The following is a 12,750-nucleotide window of genomic DNA, read 5'->3' as shown; positions in this document are numbered from 1 at the left end:
GAGGTCGAAACCCCCCCTCGATTTCGTCTAAGTCTTTTTCTGTGTTAATTTCATGCCATGTTCATAGCGTCATATCGCCATGACCGTAGATCTGTTTCATGCATATGATATATCGAATTGTTCGTATCGTCGAGCTCTTCATGCCAGTAGATTTTCCATGCATGTTCATGTCCATTATGATGCCTTTTTCATTGATTCTAGAGCGCTATAAAATGTTTACTGCTGCTACTTATCAGATTATGATGATTTGTCATTTTTTGTTGCATTTGATGTGTGCATCTTGTGAGCATGAGCTCTACATGTGTTTTGAACTACAACATGCCATCTTTACAGGGGTGCTTGTCTTGCATTTTTGTGATCAATGTGGTGACTAGCACAAGCATGCAAACTAGGCTTTGTGATGTTGCTGTTTTCAGGGACTTAAGTTGCCTTTTGCTTGATGTTATTTTGATGCCATGTAAACTTGATGCTATAGTGAGATCCATGCTTATTTTGAGATACTTCACTAAGGGTGTTTTGAACATGTGGTTATGCTCTATCCATCCAAGTCCCTGTTTGCTATTGTGGAGTGCTCTAGCATGTCTTGTTCTTGATTTACTGCTGCTATAAAATGTTCCTGGCAGAATGTTAACATGTTAATCAATATTGCCATAGTTGTTGCTAGTGATCCATGCATCCTATTAACTTGCTCTTGCCATGGTTAGCATCATGAACATGTCATCTTGCTATCGGTATGCTTGTTTTTTCATGCAATACTTTGTGGTGAGTGGCATCAGCTTGCAAAGTTGCCTTCATAATTCTGTTTATGCCATGCTCTGTTTTCTGGTAAGTCTGAATCTGTTAATAAAACTTGCTATGTTTACATGGGTGCCATCATATCTTATGTGCCTTTTTGGCTCATGATCAGTAAGGGACTTTTGATATATGCATTTAGTAGAATCATGCCATGCCTTCGTGTGCTATGATATGTTCCTGTAGCATGTTGTTTGCTAGCTCTAAACATTGCTTCCCGATGCTGTTTATGCCATGTTAGTATTTTCACTAAGTCTGTGAAGCTGATATCTTTTGCACTTATTCCATGCTTGTTTAATCCTGCTCTTGTGTGATTTAGCCGTAGCTCAGTGTTCATTTTTTGTAAAGAATCTTGTGTACATCAATGCCATATACATTTTTGTTATGTTGGGGAGCAGTAGCTTAGTTTCTTGTTGCAATCTAAGTGGCATCATGCTGTTAATCGCAGAATTGTGTCATTCTTGTTTTGCTTGCCATTTGCAAACCGTACATCCGTTTCCGGTGATCTTTATACCGATTTCACCCGAAATCATCTCATCTTTCCAGAGGCATACTTGGTTTGCCAAGTTGATGCCTTGATCATTCTTTTCCTTCCAGAGCACGCATATGCATTGCATATCACATCTCGCATGTCATGCCTTATATTGCATCATGTTGCTTGTGCATTGCACCGTGATTGATTGTTGGTCCTTTGCTTGTGTTCTTGCTTTGGGTAGAGCCGGGAGATGAGTACATGACTGAGGAACCCGTTGAGTACGCTTATGAGGATCACGCTTTCAACAACTCTAAGAACTTTGCAGGCAAGATGACCATACCCTTGAAATCACTTCTATCTTTGCTTGCTAGTTGTTCGCTCTATTGCTATGTCGCGCTACCTAACACTTGCTATATCATGACTCCCATATTTCCATGTCAAGCCTCTAACCCTCCTTTCCTAGCAAACCGTTGTTTGGCTATGTTACCGCTTTGCTCAGCCCCTCCTATAGCGTTGCTAGTTGCAGGTGAAGATGAAGTTTGTTCCTTGTTGGAACACGGATATTGTTGGGATATCATTATTATCTCTTATTTACTTTAATGCATCTATATACTTGGTAAAGGGTGGAAGTCTTGGCCTTATGCCTGGTGTTTTGTTCCACTCTTGCCGCCCTAGTTTCCGTTGTACCGGTGTTATGTTCCTTGATTTTGCATTCCTTACACGGTTGGGTGTTATGGGAACCCCTTGACAGTTCACTTTGAATAAAACTCCTCCAGCAAGGCCCAACCTTGGTTTTTCCATTTGCCTACCTAAGCCTTTTTCCCTTGGGTTCTGCGGACTCAAGGGTCATCTTTATTTTAAACCCCTGGGCCAGTGCTCCTCTGAGTGTTGGTCCAACCTGTTAGCCGCCGGTGGCCACCAGGGGCAACTCCGGCCTGGCCTACTGGAAGTTTGGACTATCCGGTGTGCCCTGAGAATGAGATATTTGTAGCTCCTATCGGGATTTGTCGGCACATTCTGGCGGCTTTGCTGGTCTTGTTTTACCATTGTCGAAATGTCTTGTAACCGGGATTCCGAGCCTGATCAGGTCTTCCTGGGAGAAGTAATATCCTTTGTTGACCGTGAGAGCTTGTGATGGGCTAAGTTGGGACACCCCTGCAGGGTTTTGAACTTTCGAAACCGTGCCCGCGGTTATGTGGCAGATGGGAATTTTTTAATATCCGGTTGTAGAGAACTTGACACTTAACTTAATTAAAATGAATCAACCACGTGTGTTGCCGTGATGGTCTCTTTTCGACGGGGTCCGGGAAGAGAACACAGTCTTGTGTTATGCTTGAACACAAGTAGTTTCAGGATCACCTCTTGATCACTTATAGCTTCTCGACCATGCGTTGCTTCTCTTCTTGCTCTCTTTTGCGTATGTTAGCCACCATATATGCTTAGTACTTGCTGCAGCTCCACCTCACTACCTTATCCTACCCATAAGCTTAAATAGTGTTGATCACGTGGGTGTGAGATTGCTGACTCCTCATGACTCATGGGTATTTCCAAATAGTTGCAGGTGTCGACGATACCAGTGTAGGCGACGCTACCGAACTCAAGTGGGAATTCGACGAAGACTTGGGTCGCTATTATGTTTCCTTTCCTGATGACCGGTAGTGGAGCCCAGTTGGGACGATCGGGGATCTAGCATTTGGGGTTGTCTTCCTTTTTATTTTGGTTCCGTAGTCGAACCTTTGATTGTACCTTGGATGATGTATGGATTATTTATGTACTGTGTGAAGTGCGATTGTAAGCCGACTCTTTATCCCTTTCTTATTCAGTACATGGGATGTGTAAAGATTACCCCTCTTGTGACATGCCTATCGTGCGGCTATGCCTCTAAGTCGTGCCCCGACACGTGGGAGATATAGCCGCATTGTGGGTGTTATAAGTTGGTAATCAGAGCCTTCCCCGACTTAGGAGCCCCCTGCTTGATCGAATCGATGATGTTGTTGAGTCTAGAACAAAATGTTTTGAGTCTTAGGATTATATATATCGGAGAGTAGGATTCTTTTTACTCCTTAGTCCCTTCGTCGCTCTGGTGAGGCCTCCAGACATAGAAGTTTTGACTCTTCTCTCCTCAAATTTCACGAAAAAATTTTAGGATCACGCGAGTATCTTGGAATCCTTCCGGTGGTTTTGTGATGAGAACATTGTTCTTGGTGCCTCCTGACATTTAGGGGTTGTGGCAGTGTCCCGGGGAGTTGAGCTCCGAGGTGCTGTCATCACAATTTTATTGTTGCAGTTCTGGAATACTTGAGTTCGCTGACATCAAAAATCTCTTTTATGCAGTTGTTGGTGTGATAACCTCGACACCACCTAGTACTGGGGCGGGAGTTCGGGAGTATTGCCATAACTCGTATAATGGATGCTTTTCGAAGGTTGAGGGACATGATTTCTGAAGGTTTCTTTGTTATGTGTTGAAGGATGGATATAGCTGCATGTAGCATTTGTTAGTTTTCGGTGAGATATTATGCTTCCCCTGTATCCCCAACACCTGATTGCATAACCAGAAAGTTTCGGGAGTTTTATAGGTGGGAATTCAAGTAGCTCTAGTATTTCTTCCCGCAAATATTTGGTTTGTAATTAGGTAATCCTTACCACTTATTTTTTCATATTCGTACCTTGTTGCTTTATTTCATCTACCTTTATCTAAGTGGCTTCTCACCTTATGGACGTGTGATGATTTACTTTGGAATTCATTCGTTCATCCTTGTTCAAATGTTAAGACTATATGTTGCAATTTTGATTCATTGATTCAGCTTGAATATCTGTCTTTCAAGATGCTAACGGATGTCAACCTCTTCGGGATGGCTCCTCCAACGCGTCAGAATCCGGACCGCGATGATGGAGATCAGTCGAACCCTCCGCCACCACCTCCACCTCCGGAGGCATGGCAAGCTGTCATGGCAGCCACCAACGCCAATACTCAGATGCTATTGCAACTCTTGCAAGAGCGCAACCAAGGTCAAGGCAACCAAGGAAATCAAGGCCAAGGCAACAATCAACCTCATTTTGCTACCCTCAACTAGTTCCTCGCAAACCAGCCGAAATCCTTCAGCAACTGTGTCGAGGCCACAAACGCCGACGATTGGCTCATGGACATTTGCAAACATTTTGAGTGTAGCAATGTCAGACCTAAGGACTTTGTAAAGTTTGCTTTGTTTGAACTCAAGGATCAAGCTGCTGAGTGGTATCAACAATATAGAAATTCCAGAGGAGGTCGTGTGATTACCTGGGATGATTTCCGCCGAGACTTCAAAGCTCATCACATTGCACAAAGTGTTGCTAAGAGCAAGCGTGAGGAGTTCCTCAATCTCAAGCAAGGTAGCATGTCCATGTATCAATACAATATCCAGTTTCAGAAACTTGCTTGCTTTGCTAAACAAGACGTTCCTGATGAGAAGAGTATGATTTATCAAATCAGAGGTGGCCTCAGAGAAGATCTGTAGTTAGCTCTCGTGCTTCTTAAGCCGACTAAGTTTGATCAATTCTACAACATGGCACTAAAGCAAGAAGCTGCTCAGCTCAAGTGTGAGGCATCTAAGAAGTGAGTCAGGGACGCAGTTCAGCCTTCTTCCTCACAAGTGGCAGCTAAACAATAGAAGTTCTGGTTGCCTCCTCCTCCTCCGTTTCATCAGCCCTACCAGCAGAAGAGCAAAGGTGGCAATGGATCTTCCCACCCACCCAACCCAGTCTATCAGAATAAAGCTCAGCCTCAAGCTCCAAGATCAAATGCTCCTTATCATCAGCCGCTCTCAGAGGTTACTTGCAACAAGTGTCAACAGAAAGGGCACTATGCAAACAAATGCTTCAACCAAAGGCGCCTTCTGCCTCCTCCTCCTGTGAGATCTTCAAGCAATGCAGTGGTTAAGCATAATTCCAAGTTTGCAAAGGTCAACATGATGAACGCAGCTCAGGCAGAGGACTCTTCAGAAGTGATCATGGGTAATCTTCCTATTAACGAATTTCCTACAAAAGTTCTTTTTGACACTGATGCATCGCTTAGTTTCATCTCAAGACCATTTGCATCTAAGCATGAGTTGCCTTTCCAAGATTTGCCTAGACCATTAGCAGTTGTCTCTCCGGGTAAATGCATGTACGCAAGCTACATGGTTCCGGATGTTTCCATCAAGATGCGAAACTATAAATTTCTGTCTTCTCCAATTGTTCTTGGTGACTCGGATCTTGATCTAATTCTCGGCTTGGACTGGCTTTCTAAGCACAAGGCTCAGCTTGATTGTGCTGCTAGGCAGATTCAATTGACACACTCTTCTGATGATGTTATCATCTTTGCCGCTCGGGATGATATCATTCGACTATTTTCTCTCAATGAGAAGGGCGAGTTGAATGCCATCTCTCAGATTCCAGTCATTTGTGAATATCAAGATGTCTTTCCAGAAGAGTTTTCAGGAATGGCTCCTCACCGGCCAGTTGAATTCGTTATCGATCTTGAGCCTGGCACGGAACCTGTTTGCAAACGTCCTTACAAGCTTGGACCAGAGGAGTTGAAGGAATTGAAGAAATAGCTCAATGAACAAGAGCGTCTAGGTTTGATCAGACCGATTTCATCTCCATGGGGTTGTGGTGTTCTTTTTGTCCAGAAGAAGGATGGCACGGATCGACTTTGTGTCGACTACCGTCCATTGAACAAGAAGACAATAAAGAACAAATATCCACTTCCCAACATCAATGAGCTATTCGAGCAACTTAAAGGTGCCAAAGTATTCTCCAAGCTTGACCTCCGTATGGGTTTTCATCAGATTCGCATTCGTGAGAAAGATATCCCCGAGACAGCATTCAGAACAAGCTATGGTTCTTATGAATATACTGTCATGTCTTTCGGCCTTGTCAATGCTCCTCTAACGTTCTCGCGCATGATAAACTTCATCTTCAACCCTTACACAAATGATTTCGTCCTGGTGTATCTTGATGATATCTTGGTCTTTTCCAAGAATAAGGAGGATCATGCCAAGCATTTGAGATTGGTGCTTGACAAACTCAGAGAGCATCAATTCTATGCGAAGTTTTCAAAGTGCGAGTTCTGGCTTGATGAGGTTCTTTACCTGGGTCATGTCATCTCCTCCAAGGGCATCACTGTTAGTCCTGAGAAGGTGTCTGCAATTGTGAATTGGGAACCTCCTCAGAATGTCAAGCAGCTCCAAAGTTTTCTTGGGCTTGCAAGCTATTGTCGAAGATTCATTGAGAATTTCTCTAAGATTGCAAAGCCTCTTTCCAACCTCCTCCAGAAGCATGTCAAGTATGTCTGGATGCCTGAATGTGATGTTGCTTTCAACACCCTCAAAGAGAAGTTAGTCACAGCTCCTATCTTGACTCCTCCTGATGAATCCAAACCATTCGAAGTTTTCTGTGATGCCTCCTTACAAGGTCTCGGTGCTGTGTTAATGCAAGATAAGAAAGTTGTGGATTATACCTCTCGTCAGTTGAAGCCCAACGAAAAAAACTACCCCACTCATGATCTTGAGTTAGCGGCAGTTGTCCATGCATTATTAATGTGGAGACATCTCTTGTTGGGAAGGAAAGTGGACATCTTCACAGATCATAAGAGCCTCAAGTACATCTTCACTCAACCCAACCTCAACCTCAGGCAGACTCGTTGGGTCTAAATGATTCAAGAATATAATCCGAGTATTGAATATACTCTGGGCAAGGCCAATGTCATTGCAGATGCTTTGAGCAGGAAGGCTTACTTCAATAGCCTAATTCTCAAGCCCTTCCAACTGGACCTTTGTGAAGCTTTCCGCAAACTGAATCTCCAGGTTGTTCCTCAAGGCTTTCTTGCCAACCTTCTAGTCTCTCCTACTTTGGAAGATCAAATTCGTGAGGCACAACTCCTGGATTCCTTGGTGAAGAAGGTGAAAAATGGGATTGCCAAGAGCCAACCCAAATACAAGTGCTATCGCATTGATGACAAAGACACTCTATTCTTTGAGGATCGGATTGTGGTTCCTAAAGGTGATCTAAGGAAAGTCATTATGAACGAGGCTCACAATTCCTTCCTATCCATTCATCCTGGAAGTACGAAGATGTACCATGACCTCAAGCAGTCATATTGGTGGACTCGGATGAAGCGAGAAATTGCTCAATTAGTGAATGAATGTGATGTCTGCAGCAGGGTGAAAGCAGAACACCAACGGCCAGCTGGTCTCCTCCAACCTCTTGCTATTCCAGAATAGAAGTTTGACCATATCGAGATGGACTTCATGACTGGATTTCCTAAGTCCAAGCATGGAAATGATGCTATCTTCATTGTCATCAACAAACTTACAAAAGTGGTTCATTTCCTTCCAATCAAAGAATCTATCATAGCAGCTCAGCTGGCAGAGCTATACACCTCCAGGATTTTCTCTTTGCACGACATTCCGCAATTGATATCTTCAGATTGTGGAAGCATTTTCACCTCCAAGTTCTGAGACTCCTTCCAGAAGGCCATGGGCACCAACATTCGCTTCAGCACAACTTTCCATCCTCAAACTAGTGGCCAAGTCAAGCGAGTCAATCAAATCCTTGAACATATGCTCAGGGCTTGTGTCATTTCCTTCGGTATGAAGTGGGAAGATTGTCTTCCATATGCCAAGTTCTCCTAGAACAACAACTTCCAAGCGAGTTTGGGCCAGGCCCCATTCAAAATTCTCTATGGCAGAAAGTGCCGTACTCCTCTCAATTGGTCAGAGACTGGTGAACGCCAACTTCTTAGCAACGACTTGATCACAGAGGCTGAAGAAATGTGTAAAATCATCCATGAAAATCTCAAAGCCACGCAATCGCACCAGAAGAGTTACTATGATAGCAAGCATCGTGACTTGGCTTTCGAGATCGGAGACCATGTCTACCTCCGCGTCTCTCCAATGAAAGGCACTCGTCGCTTCGATATCAAAGGGAAACTTGCCCCTAGATACGTAGGTCCTTTCAAGATCATTGGCAAAAGAGGCGATCTCGCCTATCAACTTGAGCTTCCGTCCAACTTCGCAAATGTGCACAATGTGTTTCACGTGTCACAGCTTCGCAAGTGCTTCAAAACTCCTAAGTGCAATATCCACTTCGAAGAGATTGATCTCCAAGAAGATATGTCTTATCATGAGCATCCCATTGCTATTCTTGAAGAAACCGAGCGCAAGACTCGCAACAAGTCTATCAAATTCCTGAAAGTGAAGTGGTCACACCATTCCGACCGAGAAGCCACCTGGGAGCACGATGATCACCTCCGTTCCGAATATCCGGAGTTCTTTCAGTCCTAGATCTCGGGACGAGATCCTCTCGTAGTGGTGGAGTGTTGTAACACCCCGGATGTAACTTGCCATATTTGTAACTCCAACTCTTGCCATTTTAGGCTTTAAGTTATGAGATTCCCTTCGTGGTTGGGCTTTTGTCTTCGTTTTGCATTTTGTTCATGTCATGCATTTCATATCATGTTATCATGTGCATCGCATTTGCATACGTGTTTGTCTCATGCATCCAAGCATTTTCCCCGTTGTCGGTTTTGCAATCCGACACTCCCACATGCACCGGCGCCCCCCTCTTGTCTCTTTTCATGAGCGGGTGTTAAACGTTCTCGGAATGGACCAAGATTTGCTAAGTGGTCTTGGTACACCATCAGTAGACCGCCTGTCAAATTTCGTTCCATTTGGAGTCCGTTTGATGCTCCAATGGTTAACCGGGTTACCGCGAAAGCCTCATGTGTGTTGCACCCCAACACCCCTCCAAAACAGCCCAATAACCCATCTAAACCACTTCCATGTCCTCCATCGTCGGATGATCGTGTGGGCGAAAACTACACCTCATTTGGACACTCCTACCTCCTCCTATCTATAAATATGTGCCCTTCCCAAAATTCTCGCGCAGATAAAACCGTAACCTAGCCCTCTCTGTCGCCGGACACGTCCGGTCCGCACTGGACGAATCGCTGCCGCCGCCTGCACCAATCAGGCGCCTCCATGTGGCACCGCACCACCCACCGTCGCCGACCCGCCCGAGCCCATGGCGGGCCCCCAAAGCCCGCGCCGCCCGACCGCCTCCCCCACGCGTCCCTGCCGCCGCAGACGCCTCCACCGCCGACCGCCCTGCTCCTCCAAGCCGGCCGCCGCCTCCACGCGTCGGTCGCCGCCGCCCGAATCCACCGTGCGCCACTTCAGCCGCAACTCCAGCCACGCCCACAACTCCGGCGACCCCGCGCCCAGATCCGGCGCCCCCAACGACTCCGGCCACCTCCTCACCTCCGGTCGCCTTCCCGCTCCATCTCCGGTGAGTTTGAGCTCCGTCAAACCTCGGGCCCCGTGCCTTAGATCTAGAGGTCGAAACCCCCCCTCGATTTCGTCTAAGTCTTTTTCTGTGTTAATTTCATGCCCTGTTCATAGCTCGTATCGCCATGACCGTAGCTCCGTGTCATGCATATGATATATCGAATTGTTCGTCTCGTCGAGCTCTTCATGCCAGTAGCTTTCCATGCATGTTCATGTCCATTATGATGCCTTTTTCATTGATGCTAGAGTGTGATAAAATGTTTACTGCTACTACTTATCAGATTATGATGATTTGTCATTTTTTTTGCATTTGATGTGTGCATCTTGTGAGCATGAGCTCTACATGTGTTTTGAACTACAACATGCCATCTTTACAGGGGTGCTTGTCTTGCATTTTTGTGATCAATGTGGTGACTAGAACAAGCATGCAAACTAGGCTTCGTGATGTTGCTGTTTTCAGGGACTTAAGTTGTCTTTTGCCTAATGTTATTTTGATGCCATGTAAACTTGATGCTGCAGTGAGATCCATGCTTATTTTGAGATACTTCACTAAGGGTGTTTTGAACATGTGGTTATGCTCTATCCATCCATGCCCCTGTTTGCTATTATGGAGTGCTCTAGCATGTCTTGTTCTTGACTTACTTCTGCTATAAAATGTTCCTGGCAAAATGTTAACATGTTAATCAATATTGCCATGGTTGTTGCTAGTGATCCATGCATCCTATGAACTTGCTCTTGCCATGGTTAGCATCATGAACATGTCATCTTGCTGTCGGTATGCTTGTTTTGTCATGCAATACTTTGTGGTGAGTGGCATCATCTTGCAAAGTTGCCTTCATAATTCTGTTTATGCCATGCTCTGTTTTCTGCTAAGTCTGAATCTGTTAATTAAACTTGCTATGTTTACATGGGTGCCATCATATCTTATGTGCCTTTTTGGCTCATGATCAGTAAGGGACTTTTGATCTATGCATTTAGTAGAATCATGCCATGCCTTCGTGTGCTATGACATGTTCCTGTAGCATGTTGTTTGCTAGCTCTAAACATTGCTTCCCGATGCTGTTTATGCACTACTAGGGAAAACCTTATACATAGAACTTTAGCAGTAGCGCGTGTCAAAAAAGCACGTTGGTGCTAAGTAGCCGTAGCGCGCCTGTGCAAACCGCGCTATAGATAAAGTTTTAGCAGTAGCGCGTCTTGTTCTAAACACGTTACAACTAAAATTCCCACGGCTTAGCCAATAGGCTACACATAGTAGTAGCGATCTATATCGAACCGTGCTACCGCTACTTTCTTTGTAGCAGCGCGTTTTAATCTAAACTCGCTACTGCTAAAGGATATAAAATTAAATGGAAAGCAAATAGAAAGGTAATTGAAAATGAAAGAAATAGAAGAAGGTGAAAGGAAAAAATAAAATGTGAAGAAAACTAAATGAAAAAGGGGGAAAAGGAGAAAGGAGTTGCAGTAGCGTGTATCCCAGAACGCGTTGTAGCTAATGTAGCAGTAGCGCGCTTTCTAGAACGCGCTACTGCTACTTCTGACTTAACCACGGGGTTTGTCCTTCCCCACGGCCACTTCCCCCAAATCCAGCTCTCCACTCTCGCCGCCGCTGTCGCCCGTCGGCCGCCGCGCGCTCTCCGCACACCCTCTACGCCGCCCCCGACCTCAGATTCAATGCCGCCCCCGCCCCCGACCTCAACGCCGCCCTGACGCCGCCCCTGACCCCGACCTCGACGCCGCCATCCGCCGCGCGCCCGAGCCCCGACCCCGACCTCGACGCCGCCTGCCCCTCCCTCGTCGCAGGCACCCGAGGTGAGCACGCCTGCTCCTCCCTCTCCCCTACCTCTGCCTAGGGTTTCTTTATATTTTAGTTGCATCAAATTAGTTAGGGTTCATGTAAGGGTGGAAACGAATCGGATGCGGATGCGGCTCAAATGAGTTAGGGTTCATGTAAGGGTGGAAACGAATCAAATTTCTAAGATGAATCATAAAATGAGTAAAATTTGACCACTTATTTCACTTTATAGTTGGATAATTGGAATATCCGCTACCACTTTCCACCCCTAGCTTCATCAAATTAGATGGTAATTAGGGCAGTAGTTCCTTGGTACTAATTAGTTAGTAAGAACTAGGTACTAATTAGGTACTAGTTTATTTTTATTTATAGTAAGTTTATTTTTAATAAGAACTAGTTGAATTAATAGAACTAGTTTGTAAGAACTTGTTGCTATTTTTTTAGTTAAAGCAATTTTTCCCGCATCGACGTGGACGATGCCTATCCTGCATCCTCGTCGTCGAGTCGGCGGAGGACGACACCTGCTTGACCAGATGGGCCATGTCCGGGACTGGGCTCCGCCAGGGTGGTACTGGGAGGCGCTACCTACCGGGGGGCACATGTTGGTGAGGAGCCAGCCTGTCGTTGACCCGAACCTTCTTTGGTGGCGATCGCGTGGGCCAGTGATGGTCCAGAGGCTCGTGGACCCCGCGGAGGTTGTGCGTCACCGTGTCAGTGAGGAGGACGCGCACGTCCATCGCTACTTGTTTGCGTTGGAGCACAGGTTCTCCAATACCTAGTAGGTTCTCCAGGGATCTTTGTGGGTGTCCATCGCCCGCGTCGATACCCGTCATGTGCTAGGGTTTTAGTTCTATTAGTGATGTTATATGTATGACACCATTCGGGATGTATTAGTGATAATATTCGACGATGTACGGACGCATGAGATGATTTACTTTTGCTTATTGAATGCATGCTAATTTGAGTCCTATAAGATATTTTGAAATGTATATCTTGTGTTGCTTAAATAGGATATGTGCTTGCCCAAGTGGCCGGTCATGTTTGCAGGTTACACCTTCGAGTGGCCTATGTTTTGCCAGAGTGTTGATTCATTTCCGTTCCGACAAATTTCAGGCGCTCGATATGTCCTATTTTAGCAAAGGTCATGCCGGATTTTTCCGTGAATTTTGGCATGACTTCTGCCAGAATATGTAGGAAATATCGGGTGCCCCGGATTTGCGTGTTGAGTATCCTGGTAGTTGTCTTTGATCGATTTTCAATTAATGTTTTAACTATGAACAAAGGAAATGTCTGACGATGAAAAGGATTTCGGTATTTGCAAATACTGCAAAGACGAGCGCGGCCTGTGCGACAGAATCTTCCTAGATGATGATAGGCGCTTCAGC

Source organism: Triticum dicoccoides, chromosome 7A, assembly GCF_002162155.2.
Source record: "Triticum dicoccoides isolate Atlit2015 ecotype Zavitan chromosome 7A, WEW_v2.0, whole genome shotgun sequence".
Taxonomy (NCBI): Eukaryota; Viridiplantae; Streptophyta; class Magnoliopsida; order Poales; family Poaceae; genus Triticum; species Triticum dicoccoides.
The sequence above is the reverse complement of the archived record's forward strand: the minus strand, read 5'-3'. Positions refer to the sequence as shown.